The sequence below is a fragment of the Schistocerca americana genome, chromosome 7, assembly GCF_021461395.2.
Source record: "Schistocerca americana isolate TAMUIC-IGC-003095 chromosome 7, iqSchAmer2.1, whole genome shotgun sequence".
Taxonomy (NCBI): Eukaryota; Metazoa; Arthropoda; class Insecta; order Orthoptera; family Acrididae; genus Schistocerca; species Schistocerca americana.
The window spans coordinates 570,962,843-570,984,648 of record NC_060125.1 but is presented as its reverse complement, the minus strand read 5'-3'; the positions used below and the strand labels follow the sequence as shown (position 1 = coordinate 570,984,648).

At 41.9% G+C, this 21,806-nt stretch overlaps 1 protein-coding gene across 1 annotated transcript in view; it reads left to right on the top strand.

The window, feature by feature from the left end:
- The first annotated feature begins 6,227 nt into the window (after nucleotides 1–6,227).
- The window catches only part of LOC124622368, a 49,560-nt gene continuing 33,981 nt past the window's right edge, over nucleotides 6,228–21,806 (top strand). The window contains exon 1 of the mRNA XM_047148046.1: nucleotides 6,228–6,239. The gene's annotated coding sequence lies outside the window, so the exon portion shown is untranslated. The remainder of the gene's footprint in view (nucleotides 6,240–21,806) is intronic.

Sequence of the window (21,806 nt, the reverse complement as noted above, 5' to 3'; positions counted from 1 at the left end):
AAGTGTTTGATTTTGAACCTAAAGAAATAAAAGAACCCGTTGCAGAATTTTGCCATTTTTCTAAAGAGATGAAGCAATCGCCCTCCACCCGAAATTTGTTATAAGACCTTACAGGATAGCTTGTTACTAGAGTTTACGCGAACTTTGTAAGCGTAAGTATTGATGGTGTTTTTCTTCAACATTGCTTTTAACATCGTCTGGACAGTATCTACGTATGCAGGGAAACGGGCTGGTGATTGGATGCCGTACTGAGGTACACTCGACAGCAAAAAAGTGGGTCACGCCTGAATTCCAATGTGTAGGCTGCACCTGAATGTATGCAACCACCGTAGCATATCTGTGTTGCACATCGTCGCAACCCTCCACAGTACAGTCGTAAGATACACAATGGGTACTGCTAGAGACTACTAGAGAACAACGGTCTTCATGACAGTCCGTCCAGATGAAAAGTAACACCATGATAGTACAGAAGCGATCAGACAGTCCTTAACGTTCGTAAACTGAACTTAATTACAATAATTGACATTTCAAATGTTATGGGACAACTAATTTTGTCACGTAAATCGTTCAGTAATCCTTAGGCACAATTAAATATTTGAGACAGTACATGGATTTATAAAGTTGTATGGCAATTGGAAACAAGTTCTTTGCTGTCTAAAAGGTTTATGCAACACATGCTGAACGTCGTTCAACGTTCAATGGGGAGTGGGTTCGCATCAACTTTATGTAATACTAAGCAGTTAAAAGAAAACGTGATTAATGGCGGCAAGCACTCTACGGAAATCCCAATATTAACAGCGAATCACAAGTAATATCATTGTTCGCATTACTCATCAACAGTTACTTGTACACAAAGTTGTACTTTAAATGACATGACCAACATCTTCGTTCTGGATACGGATGCAAACCCAGAACGTAAATCCTTTGTTAACCAAGTTATGTTTTGTGCCTTATGGAGACTCGATCATTAGGCAGAAAGAGACGTCAAATATTGACGTTTGCTCCAGTAACAGTTATCAATTCTCAACTGAACGTAAATTACGATAATGCTTGTACGAAACCAGGAATCCTAACATGACAATTACCTTCTTGGTAATTAACCTCGAAAGACGTGGTATATTGTTGCATTGTCAAGGAAAAAAGGATGCACATGCTTAAAACTGAAATGCCATCATGTAATGCTGGTGACAAGGATGCGAACCCAACACCTAATCGGGTTGTTGAATAAGTACGTAAAATCAGAATGTAGATATCACAGTTTGTCACCAGTGGAGAGGTTGGAACCTTAAATGACGACTGAAGTTGTATTGCCTGACCGGGATTCGAACCCGGCGCCTACCGCCGTCGTTGTCTAACCAGGAACAGACGAGAAATGCCCAATGTTGGTCCACCATTAGCGAGATGTGCGCACGTGTAACTAGAAATAAAGCGACGAAAACGTCTATGCTGACTGAGAGTCGAACGCCGCACACATGGTTATGAAGACACGTTAATAATCTAATTCTTGTTCAGTAGTAGGTAGGAGTAGCATGTTTAGTTGCAAACCTTAAGACCTTTCTCGTCCCCACTAACGTGTAGCGTAATATCTGCGATATCATGGTGTTAATTTACAAGTGGATTGACTGCCGTAAAGAGCAATGTTCTCTAGTAGTCGTGTATCATTGAGATGTAAATGAAGTGCCTCAGCAGAAAGTAATTTCCCTCGCGCAGCACGTATTGTTTGAGAGACACTGACTACATGTTATAAGTGCACAAAACTTGTATTATATACTATGTATATACTATTATTTGGAGAAGCTGCCGCCAAACCTGTTTACTTTTACGTTCCCCTTAGGCGTCGTGGTTGAATACACGTTTCCTTAAGGCTACATCTAATGCAGAAACAATGGTTTCCTGTGACATGCTATTGCTAGCTAGGTGAAATATTTTATAGTAGCTATGTTTAAAATGAATGTATTTTTGGACGTATTGTTCGTCAAATATTGAATGAATCGTCAACTATAGGTGTGCCCGCACATGTTATACATAATAGCTGTAGCTGTGTTAGTTTATACTACAGAATTGGGTAGGTTAGGTGTAACTTTTGATCCTTCAAGGGGTGGTCGCGGCCTTGCGGCTCGGGTCTGTACTAGCCGCGGCTCGCGAGCTACGGGCCAGCCAGGCTGGCCGAGGCGTAACGGAAATGAGCGAGCTGGCGGTGGCGTTGGTGGGCCAACAGCCCGGGACGAGCCAGCACGGCTGCACCACATGCCTCTGCCTCTGCCGCTCTGTTTGACGTAAATATGTTTACCTCCTCTCCTGGCATCAGTAAAAGAGCAGCAGGCAGAAATACACATCAGGCTGTCTGCCGTAATGGCTAACTGGGAGAGTTCTATTCGAGATAGTCGTCGCTCTCATTGAAAAAGGAGGATGTTCCAGCAGAGAAATTGGCAGACGGTATGGCGTACCACATACCACTGCAACGAGATGGTGGAGGATCTGCCTCGAAAGAGGCACCACCAACAGGGCTCCTGGCTCAGGCAGGAAGAGAGTGAGCTCACAGCAGGAAGACAGGGACCAAGAGTCTAGGAGCAGAGAAAATCCCTTTCTGAACGCGAAGCAGTTGCGGCGGGAGACCAACTTCCCCGGCTCCAGTGACACGATTCGCCGAAGCCATGCACGACGATCCGCCGTGAAACAAGAGCTCAGCGAAGACGTTTTGTACAGGCTAGCGTTTGCGGAGCTCCATCTGACGGCGTCGTGGGACAACGTCATTTTCACTGATGAGAAGGTGTTTTCCATCAGTAACGACGATCCACGAATTGTTTATAGGCCGCAAGGGACTCACCATCGACGCGAATATGTAACCACGACGAGAAGAAGAGGCCGGCTACCTGTTACCTGCTGGGGTTGGATTTCTGCGAGAGGGGCGGGAATTCTTCACAGGATAGAAGGAACTATGGACAGCGTGCAGTATGCCCACATAATGGAAAATGTTATGCTTCCGTCAGCGCGAATGCTGTACGCAGAAGCGGATGTCACATTGCAAGAGGACCATTCTCCCATTCAAGTCTGCATTTGTTCAGCAGCGGCTCTCCAAGATTGGCGTCAACGTCGTGGACTGGCCGCCACGGCTTCTGATATGAACCCCATGGAAAACATGTGGGCTGAGGTCGCCAGAACATTAACAGAGAACTGGCCACGAAACCAACCAACTACTGCGGACGCTCTTTGGGACTGCGTCCTTATATTTTGCAAATGGTTGAAATTGCTCTGAGCACTATGGGACTTAACATCTATGGTCATCAGTCCTCTAGAACTTAGAACTACTTAAACCTAACTAACCTAAGGACATCACACACATCCATGCCCGAGGCAGGATTCGAACCTGCGACCGTAGTAGTCGCGCGGCTCCGGACTGAGCGCCTAGAACCGCTAGACCATATATTTTGCACTTCTGCATTTTTATCCATTCCCAGATCCCGCCCTCCTTCCTGTTGTTACCCGTCCCTTGACATCTGCATCTACATCTAAATGAATACTCTGCAATTCATAATTATGTGCTTGGTTCTGTGGTCTGGTGGATTAATCTTGTATTGATGTGTAAATCGTGTAGGTTCACATCTCACGTCAGACGTAGATTTTTAACACACACAAGTAACTCTCCTTCACCCCTAGTAACGGCAAGTGCAGATCGCCAGTAAGCTCTGTAGTTCAATATCGGCAGTAAAGATAACATCCAATCGCAGCCGACTGGGGCAGAGCGGCATTCGTTTGAGCTGTGACAGATGGAGAAACCCCGGAAGGCAGAGACTCTGTCACCAGCAAGCCGTCGTAAACTACAAAGCGTATTTCATTTAATGAATCAATGGCCATGTAAGTTCACAAGGCTCTTACTTTATTTGAAACTGAGACGTTGAAAATTGTGGTGCTGGACTGGGATTCGAATTCGATTTCACTGTGTTCCCCAAGACTGCAAACTCTTCTAGGCCTCCTCGAAAGGCACGTATCTGGTTTCGAATCCTGATCAGCATTAAATATTCATTATTTCATTTCAAGCCCTAGCATGCGCACTCCGAACTACCAGTGAAAAATAATTGTATTTTCAACGTCTCTTCGTGCGTTGTCAGCTGTAACGTGTTCGTTTCAACTCACAGCCACATGATGAGCTCTTTATCACAACATTACAAGATCAAGCGTTTCCTTACATCTTTTCAAGTTCAAACATTCCTCTCCATCCTACTGCCGAAAACGGATTTAGGTTTGACGTTGTGTTCGTTGTGATCACCAACGACGATATGTTGTGGATTCAACTTCTAGCCAGCAGAGTATTTTCCATCACATCATTGAAAGTACAAACATGCCACTCCTAGCTATTATTGGAAAAGAATTTGATAGTTAAAGTGTCTTCATGACCACGTGTGCTGGGTTTGAATTCCATTCAGCACAGAACATTTCGTCGCCTGATGTCTAGCTAAACATGCGCACATCTCGCTACTGGTGAACCAACAATAGCTATTTATCGTCTAATCCTGGCTAAAAAACGACGGCGCTAGATGCCGGGTTCGGATCCTAGTCAGGCAAAAACAATTCTATCGTCATTTAAGGTTCCAACATCTCGCTATTGGTGAAAACATTTGATATTTAACTTCTGATTTTACGTACTTCGTTAACAATCCGATTAGGTGCTGGGTTCGCATCCCTGTCGCAAGCTTTACATCATGGAATTTCAATTTTACACATGAGCATGCCTTGTTCCTTGTGAATGACACCGTATTAAACGTCGTTGGGGGTAGTTCCCAGGAAGGTAACTGTTATGACCGGATTCCCAGTTCGGTACAAACATTTTCGTGATTTATTTTCAGGATCTGAATTGATAACTGATACTGGTGCAAACGTCTATACTTCACGCCTCTTTATGCCTAGTTATCAGGTCTCAATAAGGCACAAACAAAGCTTAGCTTAGTTAGCAATGGCAATAGGTGCTGGGTTTGAATCCAGATCCAGAACGACGACGTTGGTCATGCCATTTAAAGTTCAAATTTGTGTACACGTAGCTGTTGATGTGTTACGAGAAGAATGATATTGCTGGTGATTCGCTGTTAATGTTGAGATTTCCGTAGAGTGTTTGTTGCCGTTAGTCGCGGTTTTTTTACTGGTTCGTCCCATATCCAGTTTCCAGAGCCACTCGCCGTTGAGCGACGTTCAGCACGTGGATGGAAAACCTTTTCGAGAGCGAAAATACAGCTTTGTAACTCCATATATTGTCTCAAGTCTTTAATTTTGACTAAAGATTACTGTATGATATATGGAAAATAATCCGTTTTCTCGGAACTTTTGGAATGTCACTTGTTGTAATTAAAGTTAGTTTATGAGTGTTATGGGGTGTCTCATCGCTATGAATGCGTTTTCTAATATGTTTTGTATGACGATATCTATTGATGCTTAGACTGACTGCCATAAAGACCTTTGGTCTCTAGTAGTCTCTTGGGGTACCCAGTGTGTGTAGTCAAACGACTGTACCCCACAGGGTTTTGGTGTTTAGAGGACCTGCAACACAGCTACGTTATGTTGGTCGTATTCGGCAGTGACGCACTTTTTTTTTTGCTGTCAAGTGTACGTGGAACTTTTGTAGTGCACAGTGCGACGAGAGAAAGTGAGCAAACATTTACGGTTCATTTTTAGCAAGCCACGCCGCAATAAAAGTTTGACACGAAAAAGTGTCGCTGAGAAATGGTACCAATACATGAGTGTTGCTTGCACTGAATTGCTTGAAAATGGTACAGTACTGTTTTGCCATACCTGTACATAAAACAGCCGTAGAGTGAATATTTTCTCGGCTAAATGTTCAGTAGACGAATGAGCGGAATAAGCTCTTTCAAACTCGTTGTTGATTGTGGTGTACGACATGAGAAATGTAACGTATGTTTAGTACTACTACAGAATTATAGGTAAAAAAAATCCTAAAACGGATTCAAGGAAATGAAAAAAAATGTCAGATAAATCACATTATCTGAATTCCCTCAGTGTTTGATCATGAAGATATGGTAACCCTAAGACTGTGAGCCAGGCAAACAACGGAAGCGGCTTTGTCCCGTGTGTAACGGTGTCTGTGAAACAGCTGCAAATCGCTTGGCCTTGTTTTGACAGTTTGTCTACGTGCGCTGCACATATGGAGCATCACACCGACCTTGAATACTACTGTATAAAAGAGAACCCTCGCACCCTGTCAAGCACAGAAGAACGCCGAATCCCTAAAAGTAAGTATTTGTCTGCCACTGTCTGCCTCATGCACTCTACCAGCTTCCCGGAATAGTGCACAAATAATCGGTACGCATGCGACAGCATTGCTCCTGATATGTTCCAAAACGCCACGCATAAAAATGAGATTTTCGGCGGCTCATAGCTCGAATTCTCTTGGTGACAGAAAGGTAGGATCGAGCGTTCTGGATAGCGCTTGTGCTAGGGACCATTTGTATACTCGTCTTACAGTAAGTATCCTACAGTACACGGTTCAATTTTCAGTGTAACAGTCTTCTTCTCCAGTTTAGGGGAATGGAGCAAATCGGTTGATTCTCTTTTGCATTAGACGTGGTCTCCGCCGCGCCTTATGAGGCTTATGGAGGCTTTATTTAGTTCATAGGCGATTCCTGAGAAAACCCGAAAAACATGATTTTCGGGTACCATAACCGCGCCGAGGATTCAAGGATGGCTATGCACAGCAAATGGCTGAAATTTTTGCGTTAGTTGTGGTTTCTGGTGCATCATATGGGGCTTATGGAAGCATTGTTTAGTTCTTAGGCAGTTCCCGAGAAAAACACGAAAAACACGGTTTTTGGGTACCAAAACCGCGCCGAGGATTCAAAGCGAATGGATAAAATTTTTACGATATAATCCTGAGTTCCCTATCTCGAGCAGCTTCTAAAACTGTTTCTTTTCTGAGATACAGAGGTTCAAAGTGACCCTACTTGATACATAAAATACGCACGTACAATCCGGTGTGGGGGGAAAACGTAGTTTATAAAGTGGCGTACCACGGAGAAATATTCTGTACAGAGTCCCCGTTATCGTCAGAAGTGTTCTGAGAACCCTATGATGATGTAGTACTGAAGTACATGCAAAATTATTGTGCACATAAAATCCGGTCTGAGCTGTAAGATTATACAGTTTTGCCGTATTTCTATTTCACATAGGTAAGCTATCAAAATTTTACTGATTCATGGAGTTCTTCCATATGAGTGACATGCCGTGCTGTATCAGGGAAAAGAAGGGTGACCAGTGAAAAATGTTCCTGTCGGAACACAGGAAAGGCGAATATGCTCATATTTATTACAAGAGAGTTGGGTACCAACTGTTTCATTCCACATTGCTCTGTTTCTATAAAAAAAATTCCGAAAGCTCTGGCACGCGAACGCATTCGCGCTTTTTTATGTTGAGGGAGGAACAGGTAGTGGAAAAGAGAGGGAAAGTAATGTGTACTGCTTTATGTCTAAGTGGAGTGGCAAACGTAAGTTGGAATTGGTAACAGGACGTGACCGGGGTGTGACGCAAGATCTCATGGCCGAGAAAAGATTAGTCTCAAAGTGAGGCGCCAGCGATCAGGAAGATTACTTATCTTTATTCTCCATACTGAAGCAGGCACCGACTACTGCTCTCATAGCAAGTAGCTACGTAATTAGGTTCACAATACAAGTCACAAATCCACAGTGCAATCCAAATCGTAACTAAGTTCTAAGCCCAAGGTTGTCATATAAGATCTATACAATAACACTTCGATATTAACACAGCTAGCGAGCAAGAGCGACTGGTCATCGTCAGGTCTGTGCTCCCGTTATATCTTGTGGCCATAGAGGGAGCTTCAGGCAGGAACCATTGAATGGCGCGACGTCTTCAGCCGGAGATAACGCCAAGAACCTCCGGCGGCCGCGACGTGAAGCTAAGGCCGACCACCGCGCAAGTGCGGCCGGGCTGATCGACGGTAGGGTGCCGGTGATTCGGTTAGGTCCGCGGATGTAGCATACTGGATGATAATAGACAGTGGTTGTGGTAGAGAAAGAGCGAAGGAGGCAATCGCTGTGTGAAAGAAATAGAGGGACGCAGTGGCAGTAGGACACAGTTGACAGTGAGAGAATAGCGCTAGGAAAAAAAGTGAAGGAGACAGTGCCAATGGGAGACGAATAACAGTGACAACGAGGAACAGGAAGATAGTGACAATGAGAAGAGATAGCAGCAGCGGGAAGCAAGGAATGAACGAGATTTTAGTAGTAAGAGAGAGCAAGAGGGAGACAGCTACAGTGAGAGGAAACTGTAGCAGTAGGAACAACGAAGGAGACTATGACTGTGATGCAGGGGACAGTGACACAAAGAGATAACGAGTTGAGCTGAACGAGTGAGAGGGAGTGGGAAAGTAGTGGTGGGTGGGTATGAGAGACTTACAGCTCTGGACTAGTGGGTATGAGCAAGTTACAGCTAGGGGACCTTGTGGAAGTGAGAGCAGAGTCGGATGTTAAAAACAGCGCGTACAAGTTGGAATACCAAAATTTTGGGAAAACTTTTTAAGACGCTGAGGATGGTAGAAAGAGGCAGCTGGTACCCCACTTTTCAGTCACAATCTTTTAAACGAACAGGAACGTGTTCGCCTTTTTTGTGCTCCGATAGGAGCATTTTTCCGCTTGTTTATGACACTTTTATATTTCCCACTTCCGTAGCAGAGGTCGCTAACGCACGCCGCAGCTACCTGATTTGAATCTTAGTTCTGTATGAAAATTGTCCCCACCATATTTGGCCAGCATAGAGAGAAGAGGCTGTACGTTAAGTTTCCGCATACATGCCTTAGTGTCAGTGCTCTCGGTTAAATTTCAAATCTCTCAGCACCACATCACTGGGTCACGACTCTTGGCGCTATCGATTTACATGTTCAGACGCTGTTCGCAAATCCTTTTTTCGTAAATCAGTGTCCAGTACCGCTTCTGGGTGGTCATATAAAGACTCCAATACAGATGTCACAAATGCAATATTTGCCGCAGGATTATCTCTCCCACAATCAAAATTCGCTCCCATGTAAACGCTTACCGTTTTTGATTAACCGCAGCGACTTCGTCTCCATCGAAGGGAATGACGAAATATCGCTCTGAGCAAGAAATTATCCTCCTCTTACATTTAACTTGAAGATAAACGCGCCGGCCGGAGTGGCCGTGCGGTTCTAGGCGCTACAGTCTGGAACCGCGAGACCGCTACGGTCGCAGGTTCGAATCCTGCCGCGGGCATGGATGTGTGTGATGTCCTTAGGTTAGTTAGGTTTAAGTAGTTCTAAGTTCTAGGGGACTGATGACCTCAGATGTTAAGTCCCATAGTGCTCAGAGCCATTTTTTGAAGATAAACACTCATCGTTCTGAGTAACTTTTAAACCGAAAGAGCTGATTTTCAGAGGTCATTCGTGCGAAACAGCTATTGGGAACTGATATTTGACTCTGCTAGTAAAAGCGATTCAGGATTTAACACGTAATCTCGTCAGAGAATATTGGTTTCCGGCGTTTGGTTTAAGTCGTCCACAAACTGTACTGTGGATAAACGTAGCAGTGAAGACTTCAAGCTCGGCGTTCCCCTTGGTGCTGTTCGAGAGGCATAGGCTGCGTGCTGGCACTGAAGTTCATTCACTCCCTTCTCTCATAATCATACAAAGCAAACGTCAAACGCCACTCACACCCACTTAAGCAGAGCCTTCCTTGTGCGTCCTCTATAACTAGAGGGTTGAACCTATCCCTAAAAGCTGTCGACACACGGGAAAAGTTAGGTAACGTTGACGCGGAGCTCTACTTGTTTTTTGACGTCACATCCTGCTATTTCTGGTTGAGATGCCACTTCGTAACGTGAAACACAAAACAAGTTCTGCGGTATTTCGGCAGTGTCCAATGTAAAGTAGAACCAACAGTAAGCAAGAACGCTCCCTACGTCACGAGCAGAAAGCAAGACGTCATACTATACCTGTCGTGTTCAGAAGAAGCTCATATTCGATACACGTTACACCCTACGAATATATGCTGTTTCTAGTCGCCAGCACGCTGATGTGTCGACGACGTATCGTTCTTGATACGATTTGTTGTAACAGAATGGCCGGAAATGCCATATTGGTAGTTAAAGAATTTTCGCATTTACTTATTCTCAACTCGTATGTAATGAGAATAAGCCCTTTTAAGACAATGACCCATTTCAGTTTCATGAAAACATGTAGTCCTTATTATGATTTGTTATACAATTCTCAATAACATTTCGGGAACAAAATTAAAGGTAAAGAGAGATGTTTAGAGACGACTTGCAGCATACCGTAGTAAATAAAAAGCTAATAAAATGAAATCGGATGACGGTTCTCGTCCCGGTAGGTCGAATTTTATTTATTTATTTGTTTTTTCACCTTCGTGTTTCCCGAAACGTTGTAAGAGTTTCACATGAAACCACTAGAAGTAATTTCTGTAATATTTGATGTTGTGTGAATAGAAGTGCGTTCTCTGCCAGGAATGACAGTGATTTGGTGAAGCTGACGGCTTTCCTGAGTGGACATGGATCTTCCATTTTTATCTAATTACATGTTCACAGACGTTAAAGTTTTTATTTATATGTGCCACAGAGAGAACAACGGTACTACCATACGGTCAGGAAAGGAAATGTTCGTTTTAACAGAGCTAACGTAGGAATTCTACACACTTCCATTTTTGTGAACTAACTGTATGGTTTGCGAGTCAAATACGTGCGACAACCACCGCTGGAGAGAGTGCAAAATCACGTCAATAAACGCGTCCCGTGTGCCGACGGCTTACGATGTCTAGTCAGCCACGAGATACGCTTTCTTCGTAACAGATTTCCCACAGTGTTTGCTACCTATTTATCAATTTTTGACTCGGACAATTTTCTGCCATGCTGCAGGAACCAAATTTTTCTTTTGTAGTAGTCAGTTGCTTTCGCATTTCAATTGCAGTTGCTTAAGCTATTCCAAAAATAGGTGTTTATTATTGGCCTTTACTGTCGTTCATGCAAATACGTATTGCATCAGCTTTACATATAACCTGTTGTGTATTGCATGGCCTGTGCTTATTCTTATTAAATTGTTGACACCTTGCGCCTGTACGGCAAGAACACAGAAATGCAACTGTAAAAGCTTCCGCTCCTATGAAAACATACGGAAATGAAACCGGTCAGCAAGTGGTAGTCGTTTAATCTTGTGAAGCATATATGAGCTTAAAGCCATTCAGCTCGTTAGATTTACATGTTCAGAATAACCTGCTCTATGATTCGTCCTCCCTTCGATAGAATGTTGTTTCTCTATCTTGATTCTTGATTCTTTATTGGTTCAAATGGCTCTGAGCAGTATCGGACTTAACATCTATGGTCATCAGTCCCCTAGAACTTAGAACTACTTAAACCTAACTAACCTAAGGACGTCACACAACACCCAGTCATCACGAGGCAGAGAAAATCCCTGACCCCGCCGGGAATCGAACCCGGGAACCCGGGCGTGGGAAGCGAGAACGCTACCGCACGACCACGAGCTGCGGACAAGAACTTTATTGTTGGAGCGTTCTTCTTCATACTGTCACTCGCTACTGAAGCAAAATGAAAGTTCAGATTTAAGATCCCCACAGCAAAGAAGTCACTGGAAACAGAGCAGTACCTCGTCTTTCAGGCGAGAGTTCGGAAGGGAATCAGCCACTGTCCTTTTCATGGAAACATCTCACCATTCTGATAAGTTACATAGGAAAACAAGCTGAATCAGAGCAGTGTCTTGTCCCAGTGTCGTAGCAACGCGCGGTTTCGTTCTATCTCAAAGAATTTTCTTATAGCCTATTTGACAGTATCATAGAGTGGAAATTTCAGTGGACATTCCAAGCTTGTGACAGCATTGAGCCTTCATTCGCACCTATGTTGGTTCTTCTCCGTGTAACTTAGAACGTATTCGTTCTGAAAATTGTGCGCTAATTTGAACAACACTGAACTAGCAGACAAAATGTTCTTAATACTGTGGACTTCAAGAATGAACTTTTCACTCTCCAGTGAAGCGTTGTTTCGAAATCTGCTGGCAAATTAAAGTTGTCTTCCGGACAAGGAGTCAAACCCGGAACCTTACCTGACGCTTGTGATGCTCTTACTGAATCATCCAGGCATGACTTACGATCCAGCCGCAAGCTACAAGTCAACCTCTTCCTTTCCAGACTTCAAAAATCACTCTTTCGTACGTACTGGACTAGTAGTCTGGGACGGAATAATGTCACTGATGAATATCTTAGCCACACCCTACTGGAAGTTCCCAGAGTGAATTTATCATTCTGGAGAGTGGTGTGCGCTTGCACTAGCTTGGACGGTAGGAGGAAGGCAGTGGCAGAGTTGAAGCTGTGAGAAAAATTAGTGAGTTGCGAATGAACAGCTCAGCTGGTAAGATGAAAAGCAACGTGCAGACTGGTATCGAATTTTAATTTCTCAATAAGTTTCAGTTTCTGAATCCTCATTTCTGAATACGTCCACATGCCTACTCTGCAGTTCACACTTAAGTACCTAGCAGTGGGCTCATCGAACTACCTTCATGCTATTTCTTTATCGCCGCGCACTCGAACAGTGCGCGGGATAAAAGAGCACTTAAATCTTTCCATGCTTCTTCTGATGTTTCTTACTTTATTACGACGATAATTTCTCCCTGCGTAGGTGAGGGTCAACAAAACGTTTTCGGATTCGAAGGAGAAAGATGGTGTTCGAAATTTCGTGAAAAAGTATCGCCGCAAAGGAAAACGGCGTTGTTTTAGTGGTTGTCACCCCAGCCCCGTGAAACTCTCTCCAGTTTCACAATACAAAACGTGCTGTCCTTTCTTTGAACTTTATAGGTGTCCGCAGTCAGTCCTACCTAGTAAAGATCCCATACCGCGCAGCAGTACTTCAGAAGAGGAGGGACAAGGGTAGTGTAAGCAGTCCCTTTGCTAGACCCGTTGCACCTTTTAAATGTTGTACCAATATAGCACAGTCTTCAGTTAGTCCTTTCCCACAACTTTAGCTGTGTGGTAGTTCTAATTTAAGTTGCTCGTAATTTTAATGCTAAGGTAATAAGTTGAAGATAGAGCCTTTAGATTTGTGTAATTTATCGCGTAAGCGGAATTTTGGTGGATTCCTTTTAGTAGGCCTACTCATGTAGATGACCTCATATTTTTCATTATTTAGAGTCAATTGCCACTTTTCGCACCATACAAATATCTTGTCTAAATCATTTTTCAATTGGTTTTCATCTTCTGACGACTTTACTGTATGATAAATAACAGTATCGTCTAAAACAATCTAAGAAGGCTTCTCACATTGTCTCCTAAATCGTTTATACCTAATATGAACGGCATAGGTTCTATGTATAACAGTTTCTTGGGGAATGTCAGACATTACTTCCGCATTATTCGATGACGTTCCGTCTATTACTACGAACTCAGACCCTTCTGACAGGTAATCACGAATCCATTCGCACTACTGAGACGATATTCAATAGGCACGCAGTTTAATTAGAAGCGGTTTCTGAGAAACGCTGTCAATAGCCTTCTGGAAATCTAGAAACCTGAAATCAATTTGAAATCCCCTATGGATAGCACTAATTACTTCGTGTGAATAAAGAGCTATTGGTGGTTCCAAGGGCAGTTCCAAGATGGCCGCCGAGTAAGTGACGCCAGAAACCATTTCCAGAAAGTTAAGTGATTTAGACAGGAATATAATTTAGTTTAACGCCGACAACAAATTAAATACGTGCATTAGTGTATCGTTTAGTCTTGCCGTTAAAGGTTTGACTTTTCTTTGCGTATTTTCTCAGAAAACACGAAAAGATCGTAACTTCGCGAAGTCGCGCTTAGGCTTAAATTTTGTAAACGTGTTTGTTTCTTGTTTCACGGTAATTTAACTAGTTTCTCGGTAACAAATAAGTAAACTACCGTAAATAGCGTATAACTTCATTGTTTTAATACAGATTTCAGAAAAACAGCGTAACTTTATATCAGAAACTTGCCTATATACATTTGTTTATAGGCATAATTCTCGTAACGTTTTTGGAGAATCAAAGTTAAAGTATCTCGTTTAATTGTCCTTTTTTTCATTCCATCGAGTGAAATATATAATAAATAGCGTATACCTTCGTTGTTTTAATACAGATCTCAGAAAAACAGCGGAATTTTAAATCAGAAACTTGCTTATATACATTTGTGAATAGGCTTAATTCTTGTAACGTCTTTTTTGATTTTCGGTAATTTAATTGATTTATTCTAGCTAAAGTATTATTTTTGCCATGAGTGAGAAGTGCCTGACTTGCCGTAGAATTGTTAGTTCCGGGGTTTGGTGTGATGGATGCAGTAGTTTTTTTCACTGGGGGGACTGCAGTGGCGTGGGTGTTGGGAAAGTGGATCAGGCTCATCAGTAGTTATGTAGAATTTGCAGCAGAGATAGGAAGATAGTGGAACAGGAGGGGAAAATTGCTGCCCTTCAGGCTGAGCTAGATCAGGCTAGGGAAGATCTGGACAGGTTAAGGAGGGAGAAGGGCAAAGAGAGGTGGGAAGTGGCAACAGGTAGCAGAAGGAATAGGCCTAGAACTAAGTCTGACAGTTTTGTGGTGAATGTCAAAAATAAGTTTGACCTGTTGCTTCAGTTAGAAACTGATGAGCCTCAAGCAGAGGTAGGTGTAGACAGGACACAACAAACTTTCAATAGGAAATTGAAAAAGAATGTAGGAAAGTCATCGAAAAGGAAGAAAGTTTTGTTGTTAGGCAGTTCTCATGCCAGAGGTGTAGGCCAACTTCTGCAGGAGGAATTAGGACCAGAATACCAGGTCACAAATTTTTTCAAACCAAGTGCTAGTCTGGATCAGGTGACAGAGGATTTAGGTTCACTCTGTAAAGGATTTACCAGGGAAGACACCGTGGTTATTGTGGGAGGGCCAGGGAACAGCATCGACAGAGATCCTGGGTACAGTATAGAGTGTGACCTGGTAAAGATTGCGTCAGCAGCGAGACACACCAATGTTGAATTTGTATCTGTCCTGAGACGCCATGACCGGCCTCATTTGAACTCTTCTGTTGGGAGAGTTAATTTGGAGTTGGAACGGCTGCTTGGATCGGGTGCGGGGGCTCATATTGGTGTGGTTCCTGTTGATTATCTCAGTAGGTGGGACTATACCAGGCACGGCCTACATCTCAACAGGAAAGGGAAGGGAAAACTGGCTGGGGTAATAGCAGGAAATTTAAGGGGGGGAGGCACTGCCATGAATGGTAAAATACCAGTGGTTACAGGTGTTGGAGCAGCACCTTTTTTAGGATAGGTAAGACAGAAAGATGTCAAGTTCTACGAGAGGTCAGGATTGAAACAAATCTTCAGTTTAGGAAAGAAATTAAACAGCACAATTCTAGCACATTGGATCACTAATCACAGCTATCAATTATAAATTTTCACCAATCACCAGAAATTTTATCTCCACCAAGTTGTATCTCAGTCCTATGTAATTCCATTGATGAATTAAAGTCACCCAACCCAGTTGACATAATCTGCCTCTCTGAACACCATGTGACCACTGGTATAGGAACTAGGCCTAAGCACAATGAGAAACTCAGACAGGAGAGTACTGCAAATGTTAGAATAAGGAAAGGTTCTCATAAAAGTATAATTAAAAATAATGTAAGTATATTTCATCAAAATATTGGGAGTTTAAAGAATAAAGTAGATGAGCTTCTGGTTTGTTTAGAAGATTTAGAAGCTGAGAATGAAATAGATATACTATGCCTGTCTGAGCATCACATTGTTACTGATATGGATAAGGTAAATGTAAGTGGTTATAAGCTCTCTGCACATGTAATGAGAGAAAATATGGAGAAAGGAGGAGTTGCCATATATGTCAAAAGTTATCATTGTGCAAAAAATATAGAAACAAAAAAGTTTTGTGTAGAGAAACATATAGAAGCATGTGCCTGTGAGCTTAAATTAAATAAAGGCACATTTATAATTGTAACTGTATATAGGTCCCCATCAGGAAATTTTCATCTATTTCTGAAAAATTTGGACTCCTTGTTGTGCTATCTGTCAGACAGGGGGAAGCAAATTATTATTTGTGGGGACTTCAATGTAGATTCTCTGAAAGAGGGTAATAGGAAAAATGACCTTGAAGTATTACTCAGTTCTTTCAATTTGACACCCGTTATTGATTTTCCTACTCGGGTGGTAAAGGATAGCAGCTCACTGATAGATAACTTCTTTATAGACCAAGATAAGTTTAACCAGATAAATGCTCAGCCTGTTGAGAATGGTCTTTCTGATCATGGTGCACAGCTAGTTACAATATATGACATAGCTCCATTCAGCAATACTAAACAGTCCTCCAAAGTAGTACGTTCAGTCAACGATTTAACAATTGCAAATTTCAGGCAAAGCCTACAGCCGTTAGACTGGGATGAGGTGTACCGTGAACCTGATGCCAATTTAAAATATAATTTATTTCATGACATTTTTGTAAATGCATTTGAAAACTGCTTCCCCAAGAAAATAGTTAAATATACTCGTAAGAAACCTTGTAACAAACCATGGCTTACTAAGGGTATAAAAATATCTTGTAACCAGAAAAGGGAAATGTATCTGACAGCAAGAAAGAGTAGTGACCCAGAAACTATCAAAAATTATAAAAACTACTGTGTTATATTAAGAAAAGTTATTAAAAAATCCAGGAGTATGTGTATCATGTCTGAAATCAGCAACTCTGATAATAAAATTAAAACAATTTGGAATATTATTAAAAGAGAAACAGGTCAACCAAGAGCAGAAGAAGACAGTATTACCATCAAATTGAATGAAAACTTTACAAACAAAAAGTCAGAAGTTGAAAATATTTTTAATAATCATTTTCTAAATGTTGTGGATATAGTAGGATCCAGGTGTTCATTAGAAGATGCTAGGTTGTTAATGGAAGAGGCCATACCTATGCAATTTTATACAATTGAAATCTCACCCACTTCTCCCTCTGAAATTAGGAAAATAATAAACTTGCTTAAAAGCAAAAACTCACATGGAATTGATGGCATTTCCAGCAAAATACTAAAAGCTTGTTCTCAACAGATAAGTAAGATTCTCAGCCACCTGTGTAATAGCTCTCTGGAACAGGGCATTTTCCCTGATAGACTGAAATATGCTATTGTTATACCTTTGCATAAAAAGGGGGATAGATCTGATGTCAACAATTACCGTCCAATCTCCCTTCTAACAGCTTTATCTAAAATTTTTGAGAAAGTAATGTATTCAAGAGTAGCTTCACATATCTGTAAAAATGAAGTACTAACAAAATGTCAGTTTGGTTTCCAGAAAGGTTTTTCAACAGAAAATGCCATATATGCTTTCACCAGTCAAATTTTGAATGATCTGAATAACCGAACACCTCCCATTGGGATTTTTTGTGATCTCTCAAAGGCTTTTGATTGTGTAAATCATGAAATTCTGCTAGACAAGCTCAAGTATTGTGGCATGAGTGGGACAGTGCACAAATGGTTTAATTCGTACCTAACTGGAAGAGTGCAGAAAGTTGAAATAAGTAGTTCTCGTAACATGCAAAGATCAGCACATTCCTCAAACTGGGGAACTATCAAGAATGGGGTTCCACAAGGGTCAGTCTTGGGTCCTTTGTTGTTCTTATTATATATTAATGACTTGCCATTCTATATTCATGAAGAGGCAAAGTTAGTTCTCTTTGCTGATGATACAAGTATAGTAATCACACCTGACAAACAAGAATTAACTGATGAAATTGTCAATACTGTCTTTCAGAAAATTACTAAGTGGTTCCTTGTAAACGGACTCTCACTGAATTTTGATAAGACACAGTACGTACAGTTCCGTACAGTGAATGGTATGACGCCATTAATAAATATAGACCTTAATCAGAAGCATATAGCTAAGGTAGAATATTCCAAATTTTTAGGTATGTCCATTGATGAGAGATTAAATTGGAAGAAACACATTGATGATCTGCTGAAACGTTTGAGTTCAGCTACTTATGCAATAAGGGTCATTGCAAATTTTGGTGATAAACATCTTAGTAAATTAGCTTACTACGCCTATTTTCACTCATTGCTTTCATATGGCATCATATTTTGGGGTAATTCATCACTGAGGAATAAAGTATTTATTGCACAGAAGCGTGTAATCAGAATAATAGCTGGAGTCCACCCAAGATCATCCTGCAGACATTTATTTAAGGATCTAGGGATATTCACAGTAGCTTCTCAGTATATATACTCTCTTATGAAATTTGTTATTAACAACCAAACCCAATTCAAAAGCAATAGCAGTGTGCATAACTACAATACTAGGAGAAAGGACGATCTTCACTATTCAAGATTAAATCTAACTTTGGCACAGAAAGGGGTGAATTATACTGGCACTAAAGTCTTTGGTCACTTACCAAATAGTATCAAAAGTCTGACAGATAACCAACAAGTATTTAAGAAGAAATTAAAAGAATTTCTGAATGACAACTCCTTCTACTCCATAGAGGAATTTTTAGATATAAATTAAGAAAAAAAATATTAAAAAAATAAAAATAAAAAATAAAGAAAAACAAAAAAACACAAAAAAATAAAGTTGTTATATTAACTTAAGTATGTTGTTAAATTAACCTAATTATGTCATGTATTGGAAAATTTGACTCGTTCCACATCATTACGAAATATCGTATTCATGATCCATGGAACTAGTATTAATCTAATCTAATGTAATCTAATCACAAGAACGATATCTATATGCAATACTGGCCATTAAAATTGCTACACCAAGAAGAAATATTGGACAAATATATTATACTAGAACTGACATGTGATTACACTTTCATGCAATTTGGGTGCATAGATCCTGAGAAATCAGTACCCAGAACAAACACCTCTGACCGTAATAACGGCCATGATACGCCTGGAAATTGAGTCAAACAGATCTTGTAAGGCATGTACAGGTACAGCTGCCCATGCAACTTCAACAAGATACCACAGTTCATCAACAGTAGTAACTGGCGTATTGTGACGAGCCAGTTGCTCGACCACAATTGACCAGACGTTTTCAGTTGGTGAGAGATCTGGACAATGTGCTAGCCAGGGCAGCAGTCGAACATTTTCCGTATCCAGAAAGGCCCGTACAGGACCTGCAACATGCGGTCGTGCATTATCCTGCTGAAATGTAGGGTTTCGCAAGGATCGAATGAAGGGTAGAGCCACGGGTCGTAATACATCTGAAATGAAACGTCCACTGTTCAAAGTGCCGTCACTGCGAACAAGAGGTGACCGAGACGTGTAACCAATAGTATCCCGTACCGTCACGCTGGGTGATACGGCAGTGTGGCGATGACGAATACACGCTTCCAATGTGCGTTCACCGCGATGTCGCCAAACACGGATGCGACGATCATGATGCTGTAAACAGTACCTGGATTCATCCGAAAAAATTACATTTTGCCATTCGTGAATCCAGGTACTGCGTTGAGTACACCATCGCAGGCGCTCCTGTCTGTGATGCAGCGTCAAGGTTAACCGCAGCCATGATCTCCGACCTGATAGTCCATGTTGCTGCAAACGTTGTCGAACTGTTCGTGCAGATGGTTGTTGTCTTCCAAATGTCCCCATCTGTTGACTCAGGGATCGAGACGTGGCTGCATGATCCGTTACAGCCATGCGGATAAGATGTCTTCATCTCGGATGCTAGTGATACGAGGCCGTTGGGATCCAGCACGGCGTTCCCTATTACTGTCCTGAACCCACCGATTCCATATTCTGCTGACAGTCATTGGATCTCGACCAACGCGAGCAGCAATGTCGCGATACTATAAACCGCAATCGCGATGGGCTTCAATCCGACCTTTATCAAAGTCGGCAACGTGATGGTACGCATTTCTCCTTCTTACACGAGGCATTACAAGAACGTGTTTGTGTATGAGAAATCGGTTGGAAACTTTCCTCATGTCAGCATGTTGTATGTGTCGCCACCGGCGCCAACCTTGTGTGAATGCTCTGAAAAGCTAATCATTTGCGTTTCACAGCATCTTCTTCCTGTCGGTTAAATTTCGCGTCTGTAGCACGTCATCTTCGTGATGTAGCAATTTTAATGGCCAGTAGTGTACTTCGGCAAATTAAGAGCTATTTGTGTTTCACAAGAACGATATCTATATATATTATAAAAATGAATGTACGTGCGTATGTGTAGTTCACATCTCCTCCCAGATCACTGGACCGGCTTCAACCTAACTTGTTACACATATCACGTACTGTCTGGTAAGAATCACTGTGGGGGTAAGAATCACACGTCTACCAAAGAGGCGGCGGTGAAAAATCAGTGTAGGCCACGACGCATTAACACCCTTATTTTAGTCATCTAGTATCACACAATTTAAAACCTTTGCGAAACTTTTTCTCGCCCCACAAAATGATGAAAGAAGGAAAGTTTATAGCTTATCCCATTTTCGCTGCTCTTGCAGTAGCACTGCTACATGTAGCATGGCAATCAATTTATTGCTTCTTTATTACTAACTATATTCGTGACACATTTTGCACACAGCATTCATATGTACCATTGAATGTACCAGGAAAATTTTATAATTGCACGACACTTAGTTCAGGAGATATGATGTCGTAAACAATGAGATGAGTAAGGAACTACCGCAACATGCAAGAGGTTTACATTTACTGCTACGTTGCTACCAATTCTACTCGCAACACTTTTCGCAAACAGTACGCACATCTGCTGCTGCATGTACCTACAAAAATACATCTTTGTCCGAGGCATACTTCAAGGGATGCAACAGCAAATACTGAGATGCGTGAAGAACTCTGGAATGACGTATGACGTTTTAATCTATTATCTTTTTTTACTACTAATCCTATTCACAACGCATTACGCACATTGTAGGCATATATACCAGTGCATGTAACTGGAATATTATATCATCGTACAGCACATAGTTCAAAATATACGACGCCATAAACATTGAACAGTGTAGAAATCAAACTTTAGGGCGAAAACCGCTAGACCTACACGTGAAATAAGTGTACAAATACGCATGATATATGCATAAAAAGTTCTCGGTTTACTTGCCGCGTCAAATTGGGATAAAATCCCAAGCTTTCGATGACTACCTCCGTCATCTTCGTCGAGGGTAAAACTGACTGTCGTGGACCGGTGACGTTTCCGATTTTATAAGTAGTGGACGGCTTCTCATTGGCTGGATGACGTCACGGTGAAAACGGCGAGTACGGAGGTGGCGGCCTCTATGTTCATAGATTCTGTTGGCGCGCTTTATCCAGCGTTGCTTGCAGCGCCATCAATCGCAACAGGCGGAGAACTGCGAGGAATGTAAGAAGTCTCCCTCTGCGCTTTTTCTTTGTCAATTGCGCGCTTCCATGCATTGCTGAGTGCATAACCGGAGTCTCTAATGAAATTATTTTCACAGAGTCTAATTTCAACTGCTTCCCTGATGACAAAGTCCCAATAGTTTGAAGCGTGAGCAAGTGATTTTGTTTCATCGAATAAAATCTTATGTTTATTTAACAAACTGTGTTCAGCCACCGCTGATTTTTTCTAGATACCTGTATTTCAGGTGACGCTGATGTTCCACACAGCGATCGGCAACAGTTCTTACAGACTGGCCCACATAATTTTTGCCACACTCGCAAGGAATGCTGTAAATTCCCGGTACTCTCAGGCCGAGATTATCTTTCACGGGTCGCAACATTTCCTTAATCTTCCTGGGTGGCCGGAAGACTGGTCTGATTCCCTGCAGGCTGAGGACTCTGGCGATCTTCCTGGTCGTT